This window comes from Bufo gargarizans, chromosome 5 (assembly GCF_014858855.1).
Source record: "Bufo gargarizans isolate SCDJY-AF-19 chromosome 5, ASM1485885v1, whole genome shotgun sequence".
Taxonomy (NCBI): Eukaryota; Metazoa; Chordata; class Amphibia; order Anura; family Bufonidae; genus Bufo; species Bufo gargarizans.
The window spans coordinates 228639871-228649941 of record NC_058084.1 but is presented as its reverse complement, the minus strand read 5'-3'; positions in this window follow the sequence as shown (position 1 = coordinate 228649941).

Below are 10071 nucleotides of genomic sequence, written 5' to 3'. Positions count from 1 at the left end.
ATTTATAATGATATCATATATATATATCTCTGTATGGTATATTTAGTTTACAATGTATTTTAACCAATAATCCACATAATGTGTTATCTGTGTGTAACAATGTATTGATTTATATAGATATTATACCATATATGTATCATTTAGAATGTATTCTGTATGAAGTACAGAGACATTGAAGTAAGTTTCTGTTAATTGGATTTCTGAGAAAAAGATAGGAGAAGACAGTGACTCCAACAAGTCCAGGATATAGGTAATTAAAAGTGTCAGGAAAAGACCTTCCTCAATGATGTATATACAAAGGTTAAGAAGGTCATGTGAACGTATTATTAGATATTTATTTTAAAGTTGGGATTTTCCTCTGCAGTACCACAGTACCACCTTGAGGCAGATGGACAATATTATATTATTTTATCATTTGTTTTATGTCATATCAAGAGTAAATATGACATCATGGTGTTATTAGCATACGAATACACCCACCTTACCTAATTGGAAATCCCTAATCTAATAGGGGATGATTCTTAGATAAGAGAGGGAATAATTGCTCGTGTGCAGAGCAGCAGGAGAGATCCATAGATCCATCCATCCATTAATTCAAAAAAGACCAAAAGAAAAACTCAAAAAGAAAACTTTACCAGAAGAAACTTGGATTATTTTTTTGGGATTACTAGGAAAGTTCTTGAGAACTAGTCCCATCATGAACTCTGTCTACCTTTGACCCGGTAACGTATATTGTGTTTACTACTCGTGATATTTATAAGATATTTCTCTCGGTATATAGCCAAAAGTCCCCATACTGTTGGAATATATAGTATTAGGTGCCTCCATAATGCTGATTATTCTCTTAGCAAAGATGGATATTGTTAATGGAAGATCTGACATTATTTGAAAAGAGGACTAAACCCTTGGAAAGTTATTTTCCATAGTCTAATTGCCAAGCTGAATATTTTATCATATTAATATCATATTTTTTTGATTGGTCATAGGAATACAGAGTCAAGGGATAACAGTTAATTTCCTGTATAATCCATGTTTTATTGTTATAGCCTGATTGATAAACAGAAGATCCAAAGTTTCTCTTGGTATATGAGTCTGTTTGTTAAACGTATGACACCGGTTGTCATAAATCACTAAGTCACACTGTGCTGATGAGATAGGGGTGTGTTAGCACCACCGTGTGGTACATTTTGGGTATTATTTTGTAACTTCATCATTTGTTTTGCAATTGTATTGATTTTATATTCTTTGTTTTATAATAAACTATATATATATATATATATTTTGCATATACAACTGTCCCTTTGTTTCGCTGCTTGCAAAAATCAAATTAAGATACTCGATAAAAATAACATAGACGCGTATTTATGTCCGCCTGAAGGATCATACAAATTTTTTTTTATATACATTTCTTTTTTGATCCTCTCTTTTATATGAAGATTCTTTTTATCAAGGTGGTTGAGAAAGAATCTAAATTGATTTCTAATCATATTTTGCCTTGCAGCGCTCCTGACCCTAAAGTTGGGGCCAGGGAGGAGGTGTCTAATATGTTATCTATTTTGCAGACTAATCTTGTTGATCCATACAATCTTGTGTCTTCTCCAACAAGTGATCCTATCGCATCAGCGTCAGGCTGTGAACCGTCTATAAACTGTGATATAGCCCATATTTCCCCAAAGGTGGGGGCTACTACTCCTGTTCCCTGCAGCAGGAATGTGAAGGATTCACCAGAGGTCGCGACGCTGCAGAGAGGTCACGCTCTCAGAAAACAGGAAAAGAACACTCAACCTAACTTCCTATGTGATTTGTTTCAGTTTGAAGGCCGATATTTTGTGGATTCTTATCTACGAGATGAGCATATCGGGCCCATCAGGGGTTTAATTGATACAGGATCACAGGCCACTATATTATCACATAGTTATTTCCAACAGGTTCTGGATTTAACAGCAAAGAGACTGAGATTGAAATCGTTTGATTGCTCTTTGATAACTGTAGGCGGAGACGCTTTGCAGGTAAAAGGTACATCATGGTTGGCATTCAAAATTGGCAAGAAGACAATTAAACACCCACACTGATTGTGGACCTTCCATATGATCGCCTGATCATAGGAATTGACCTTCTGAAAAGGTTGAGTTCCATAATAGACTTCATTAATGAAGCAGTTTGGGCTCAGTTAAAAGCGCCCATTGCCTATGATTATTCTTGCAATGCACAAACCCAACATAGTTGTCATGTGATTGAAGAGAGGCCTAACTCTGTAGAAATTCAGTTTAGGAACAGTCAAATGCCGGATGTCACGATCCTGAAAAATGGTAAGCCCGAGGATGCGGTCAACGGTGCCGCTCTTATCATTACCACCCAGAAGGACAGAATTGAGAAGATAACCTTGGATGAGGATGTATTGACTATTTCCCTTGAAGGGGGAAGTCACAAAGTTGCGGACCTGGCCATCTATACTCAATCCATGGTACGCATTGAAAAGGTCAATGACAATTTATTGATTCCCATACAGGTGAACAATATAGCCCGGGTGAAATATGCCAAGTTGTATCTGAAATCTGAAGCCAGCTACATAAGCCTAGGACTCTAAAAACAGGTCACAAATCCTAAAATGATAAAAAAATTCCTCTCCACAGGAACAAAGGGTTCATGATGGCGATTCACAGAGTTATAATGTGGTTGCAAGATGTCTTTTGCCTATCTCCATAGGAAGTAAGACTACAGAACACTTTTTCACCGTTTTGAATGAACCACGGCATCAGATGTATATGGGTAATGACCTTATGCACCGATTTACCGTGCAGATTGATCTGATAAATAATACCCTCTGGTCTAGATTGCCGGGGAGCCAAGAGATATTCCAGGATGTGTGAAGAAAGCCTTGAGATGGGGACAACAGATGCCCTATGCCGTGAGTATCATGGTTGCTGAGGAGGTTAAAATCCCTGAAGGATGTAAACCATTTCTTCTTCCCATAGACGTGAAGAAGCGATAAACTCTGAAGAACGCAGGTGCTTTGATCTGTTTGTCCAACCGGATGCAGCAACTCAGCCTAAATGTAAATCCCACTCCTATAATTGACATTCATAAGGATCCATTGCACATGATAATCCATAACATGGCTCCCCATAGCATATCCCTGCAAAAGAACACAGTAATTGGTCTAGCTATGGATTCGGAATACTATACTTTTGGATTCCAGAATGATGTAATTGGACTTATTCCTGATGAATACCTAACAGAAGAGCAAGTAGTGGAACAACATTTTTCCTCAACACCTGAGGGGTTATTCAATATCCACTCTGTTTATCCTTTCAGTTCTGAAGAAGGTACATGCCACATCGAAGAGTCGTCATTGGTTTTCAACCAGGAGATCGATGAAAAAGAATACGAGTCATGCCAACAAGGAAAGGATAAGGTACGCTAAACCCAAAATGATTTAACTAGTGAGATTGAAGAAACTTACAGTATGAGTTAAGTCACCCTGAAATCTTTACAGAATTTCAGGAACGGGTAGAAGAGCAAATATCTATAGCTAACGCATGCTCCAATGAGTCAGAATGTCAACAGCTATAGCAGCTCTTCCCAGAATTCCAGGACATGTTTGCCAAGAATTCTTATGATTGTAGGGAAACAGACCTCCATGTCGCTGCATGTCGCAAGAATCCAGACAGATCCTGATGCACCCCCTGTCTTTGTCAAACAATACCGACTTCCGCTGGCGGCTTACGAGTTCCTATCGGAAATCGTCAAAAACCTGGAGAGAAGGGGCATCATCCATCCGATAAATAGCTTGTTCGACCATCCTATACTTGGAGTCCTTAAAGGGACACTGACAGGCCCAATTAGCATATTGAGTTATATATATCACAGTGCAGGTCATATAAAGTGTATTTGAATCATGTAAGTATCCCCCCTGCCTACCTTATAAATACGGAAATATAAAGTTTTATAACCTGCTTGTCTCCTCTCCAATCTGCCCAAGGGGCGGCTTTTCATCTGAAAATGCGCCCAGCCAGCCGCTCCCAACTGCCGTTCTGAAGCCCCGCCCAGCTCATCAATATTCACGTGGCTGGGCGGCGGCTACAACTCTCCAGGTCTCGATCCTGCGCATGGGTAATCGAATCCTCCTGGCATCGTTCGTGTGTAATCTTCTGCGCCTGCGCCCCGCCCCGCCGTGGTTAGATCGCGCCTGCGTACACACCCTGCCTGCGTCCCCGAGCCTCTGCCTCATGCGCATGCGTCAGACACTGTTCATAGCAGCAGCGCTTCAGGCGCATGCGCGTGAGGCAGAGGCTCAGCGATGCCAGGAGGATTCGATTGCCCATGCGATATATATAACTCAATCTGCTAATTGGGCCTGTCAGTGTCCCTTTAAACCCAACAGTCAATTTCGTCTCTGCTCGGACCTAAGACAATTGAACAAAAGTGTTTACATGTCTGGATGGCCCATGCCATACATTGACCAGTGTTTGGTGCAAATTCAAGGATCCAAAATTTTCACCGCCCTTGACTGTGCACAAGGATATTGGACGATTAAAGTGGACAAAAGGGATCAGTACAAACTGGCGTTTACATTTGGAATGACACAATATGCATGGACCCGACTACCCTTAGGGTACATAAATGCGGGCCATGAATTTTCTGTGTTCATGCATAAGGCAATGCCTGATGCCACTGAACAAGGAACCTTATCCTTTGTGGATGACATTCTAATCAAAAGCATGACTTTTGAGGAACACTTTGTAGAACTGAGGCATGTACTAACCCAACTGAGAAAAGTGGGTGTGAAACTTTCTTTGCTGAAGGCTCAATAGTGTCGTGCCAAGGTTAACTTCTTAGGTCACAAAATCACTGCTGATGGAATCAACCCGCAGAAGAAGAAGGTGGAAGCAGTGATCAAGACTAAGTCATCTACAAATCTCAAGCAGTTGAGATCTCTCTTGGGCATGATGAACTAATCTGGTGAATTTATAGATAGGGATGGACGAACCCGAACTGTATAGTTCGGGTTTGTGCCGAATTTTGGGGTTTTCGTGACACGGACCCGAACATTTTTGTAAAAGTCCGGGTACGGTGTTCGGCGCTTTCTTGGTGCTTTTTGAAAGGCTGCAAAGCAGCCAATCAACAAGCGTCATACTGCTTGCCCCAAGAGGCCATCACAGCCATGCCTACTATTGGCATGGCTGTGATTGGCCAGTGCAGCATGTGACCCAGCCTCTATTTAAGCTGGAGTCATGTAGCGCCGCACATCACTCTGCTATGATCAGTGTAGGGATAGGATGCGGCTGCTGGTGATTTAGTCTTCAAAAACAATTACTGAAGTGATCGATGTACAGCTGTGTATCATTCAACCTCTGCTATTTAATTGCTCACTGTTTTAAGGCTGCCCAGAGCATTTTTCTGGTGCGCCAGAACAAGCTGCCACCGAGTACATTTAACCATCAATAGTGTTTTTTTTGTTTTTTGTTTTTTTGCTATATCCTACATCAGGGGCTTGGCTGTGCTTGCTATTTTATTGAGGGGTGAAATACAATTGCCAAAATAGCAGTACCCTAAATCTGGTGTTTCAGCTGTGGCTAGCCAATTGTAATACTGTCTGCTGTCTGGCAAAGAATATATTTTTTTCTGAGTTGAAATACAATTCCCAAATTAGCAATTCCCCAAATCAGTGGTTTCTGCTGTAGCAGGCCAAGTTTAAATCTATCCATAAAAGGGTATATTACATTGAAGGTGCTGATAGGGTCATTCTCAATAACTTCACACGTTACGGTACATCTCCAAGTCTAATTCTGTCTGTAAACGTATACCTGTCATCCAGCGCCTAAATAATAGGCCTACAATTTATATTCAGCTAAATCTGTGGTTACTGCTGTGCCTGTATTAGTGTAATATGGTACCTAAATAGATAGCCAGATAGTGTTAGGTGCCTGTAAAAAAAAAAAACGGCCTGAATTTGAATTCAATACATTGGGCCAAATATTTTTTTTCTTATTGTGGTGAATGGTAACAATAAGGGAAACATCTAGTAAGGGACGCGGACATGGTCGTGGTGGTGTTAGTGGACCCTCTGGTGCTGGGAGAGGACGTGGCCGTTCTGACACAGCCACATGACCTAGTGTACCAACTACCTCAGGTCCCAGTAGACGCCAAAATTTACAGTGATATTTGGTGGGGCCCAATGCCATTCTAAGGATGGTAAGGCCTGAGCAGGTACGGGCATTAATCAATTGGGTGGCCGACAGTGGATCCAGCACGATCACATTATCTCCCACCCAGTCTTATGCAAAAAGCGCACAGATGGTGCCTGAAAACCAAGCCCATCAGTCTGTCACATTACCCCATGCATATCAGGAAAACTGTCTGAGCCTCAACTTATGCAGCAGTCTCTTATGCTGTTTGAAGACTCTGCTGGCAGGGTTTCCCAAGGGCTGCTGGCAGGGTTTCCCTAGCCCATCCGCAGCGGTGGAAGACATAGAATGCACTGACGCACAACCACTTATGTTTCCTGATGATGAGGACATGGGAATACCACCTCAGCACGTCTCTGATGATGAACACAGGTGCCAACTGCTGCGTCTTTCTGCAGTGTGCAGACTGAACAGGAGGTCAGGGAGGAAGACTGGGTGGAAGACGATGCAGGGGACGATTAGGTCCTAGACCCCACATGGAATGAAGGTCGTGCCACTTACTTTCAGAGTTCGGAGGAAGAGGCAGTGGTGAGACCGAGCCAACAGCGTAGCAAAAGAGGGAGCAGTCGGCAAAAGCAGAACACCCGCCGCCAAAAGAGAGTCTGTCTGCTACTGGCCACCGAGCACCCCAAAGGCAGCTTGAAGGAGTTCCCTGGCGTGGCAGTTCTTCAAACAATGTGCTGACGACAAGACCCGAGTGGTTTGCGCGCTGTGCCATCAGAGCCTGAAGCGAGGCATTAACGCTCTGAACCTTAGCACAACCTGCATGACCAAGGACCTGCATGCAAACTGCAGTGGAGTAAACACCTTAAAAACAAGGAACTCACTCAGGCTTACCCTGCTACCTCTTCTGCTGCTGCCGCCTCGGCCTCTTCCTCCGCCTCTGGAGGAATGTTGGCACCTGCCGCCCAGCAAACAGAGGATGTACCACCAATACCACCACCTCCTTCACTAAGCATCTCAACCATGTCACACGTCAGCGTTCAGCTCTCCATCTCACAAACATTTGAGATAAAGCGTAAATTCCCACCTAGCCACCCTTGATCCCTTGCCCTGAATGCCAGCATTTTTAAGCAACTGGCCTATAAAATGCTGTCATTTAGGCTGGTGGACACAGACAGCTTCAAACAGCTCATGTCGCTTGCTGTCCCACAGTACTACAGATACGTGGACCAGTAAGCATGGCCAGGGATGCTATATCTTCAGAATGACCTGCTGACGTTTACACCGGGCTGTGCTGAAGTTGGTGGTGAAGGTGTGTGGCTGACTGGATGAGCAGGTGGAAGAAGAGGAGGAGGAAGCCGAGTGAGAGGAGGAGGCTACAGGAGGCAAAGAATGTTGCCCTGCGATCCTTGGCGGCAGAAGGACGTGCGCCAAACAGCTCTCCGCCTGGGGTCCAGCCGCCACTACATTTACCCAGTGTGCAGGTCTGCGCTACAGCATAACTTCTGCATTCCCGCTCACTGCCTCATATGCGACATGACCACCAGGTGGAACTCCACCTTGCACATGCTGGACAGACTGTGCGAGCAGCAGCAGGCCATAGTGGAGTTTCAGCTGTAGCACGCACGGATCAGTCGCACTGCGGAACAGCACCACTTCACCACCAATGACTGGGCCCCCATGCGAGACCTGTGTGCCCTGTTGCGCTGTTTCGAGTACTCCACCAACATGGCCAGTGGCGATGACGCCGTTATCAGCGTTACAATACCACTTCTATGTCTCCTTGAGAAAACACTTAGGGCGATGATGGAAGAGGAGGTGGCCGAGGAGGAGGAGGAAGAGGGGTTATTTTTAGCACTTTCAGGCCAGTCTCTTAGAAGTGACTCAGAGGGAGGTTTTTTGCAACAGCAGAGGCCAGTTACAAATGTGGCCAGACAGGGCCCACTACTGAAAGACGAGGATGAGGAGTAGGTGGAGGAGGATGAGGATGAAGCATTTTCACAGTGGGGTGGCACCCAACGCAGCTCGGGCCCATCACTGGTGCGTGGCTAGGGGGAAACGCAGGACGATGATGATACAACTCCCACAGAGGACAGCTTGTCTTTACCTCTGGGCAGCCTGGCACACATGAGCGACTACATGCTGCAGTGCCTGCGCAACGACAGCAGAGTTGCCCACATTTTAACGTGTGCGGACTACTGGGTTGCCACCCTGCTGGATCCACGGTACAAAGACAATGTGCCCAGCTTACTTCCTGCACTGGAGCATGATAGGAAGATGCACGAGTACAAGCACACGTTGGTAGACACGCTACTGAGAGCATTCCCAAATGTCACAGGGGAACAAGTGTAAGCCCAAGGCGAAGGCAGAGGAGGAGCAAGAGGTCGCCAACGCAGCTGTGTCACGGTCAGCTCCTCTGAGGGCAGGGTTAGCATGGCAGAGATGTGGAAAAGTTTTGTCAGCACTCCACAGCTAACTGCACCAACACCTGATACGGAACGTGTTAGCAGGAGGCAACATTTCACTAACATGGTGGAACAGTACGTGGGCACACCCCTCCACGTACTGACTGATGGTTCGGCCCCATTCAACTTCTGGGTCTCCAAATTGTCCACGTTGCCAGAGCTAGCCTTTAATGCCTTGGAGGTGCTGGCCTGCCCGGCGGCCAGCGTTTTGTCTAAACGTGTATTCAGCACAGCAGGGGGCGTCATTACAGACAAACGCAGCCTCCTGTCCACAGCCAATGTGGACAAGCTGACGTTCATAAAAATTAACCAGGCATGGATCCCACAGGACCGGTCCATCCCTTGTGCAGATTAGACATTTATAACTACCTCCCCTTATCTTTTTTTTGTACTCCAGGGCACCTCATTCAATTCTCTTTTTATTTTGATTTTACCATTATATTGCGGGGCAACCCAAAGTTGAATGAACCTCTCCTCTGTCTGGGTGCCGGGGCCTAAAAATATCTGACAGTGGTCTGTTCCAATGTTGGGTGACATGAAGCATGATTTTCTGATATGACATGAAGCCTGAATCTCTGCTATGGGACCTCACTCCTCTGTCTGGGTGCCAGGACCTAAAAATATCTGACAGTGGCCTGTTCCAGTGTTTTGTGACATGAAGCCTGATTCTCTGCTATGACATGAAGCCTGAATCTCTGCTATATGGGACCTCTCTCCTCTGTCTGGGTGCCGGGGCCTAAAAATATCTGACAATGGCCTGTTCCAGTGGTGGGTGAAATGAAGCCTGATTCTCTGCTATGACATGAAGCCTGATTCTCTGCTATGGGACCTCTCTCCTCTGTCTGGGTGCCAGGGCCTAAAAATATCTGACAATGGCCTGTTCCAGTGGTGGGTGACATGAAGCCTGATTCTCTGCTATGAGACCTCTCTCCAATTGATATTGGTAAATTTATATTTATTTTATTTTTATTCATTTCCCTATCCACATTTGTTTGCAGGGGATTTACCTACATTTTGCTGCCTTTTGCAGCCCTCTAGCCCTTTCCTTGGCTGATTTTCAGCAGTTTTAGTGCCGAAAAGTTCAGGTCCCCATTGACTTCTATGGGGTTCGGGTTCGGGTCGAGTTCGGATCCCGAACCCGAACATTTCCAGGAAGTTCGGCCAAACTTTTCAAACCAGAACATCCAGGTGTTCACTCAACTCTATTTATAGATAATTATGCTGAAATTACAAAACCATTTTGCAGTTGCTGAAGAAAGGAATGAAATGGGACTGGAGTGAGCGTCATGAGCAAGCTGTGAATGAACTCAAGGCCAAGCTTGTCCAGGCCCCATGCCTTGCATATCCAGAGGGTGGAAAACCTTTCTTCGTGGAAACAGGTTTCACCAGCAAAAGCGTGAGTGCAGTCCTTTTTTCAGAAAAAGCATAACCTGAACAAGATCATCGCCTATGCCAGCAAATCCATATCACCAGTT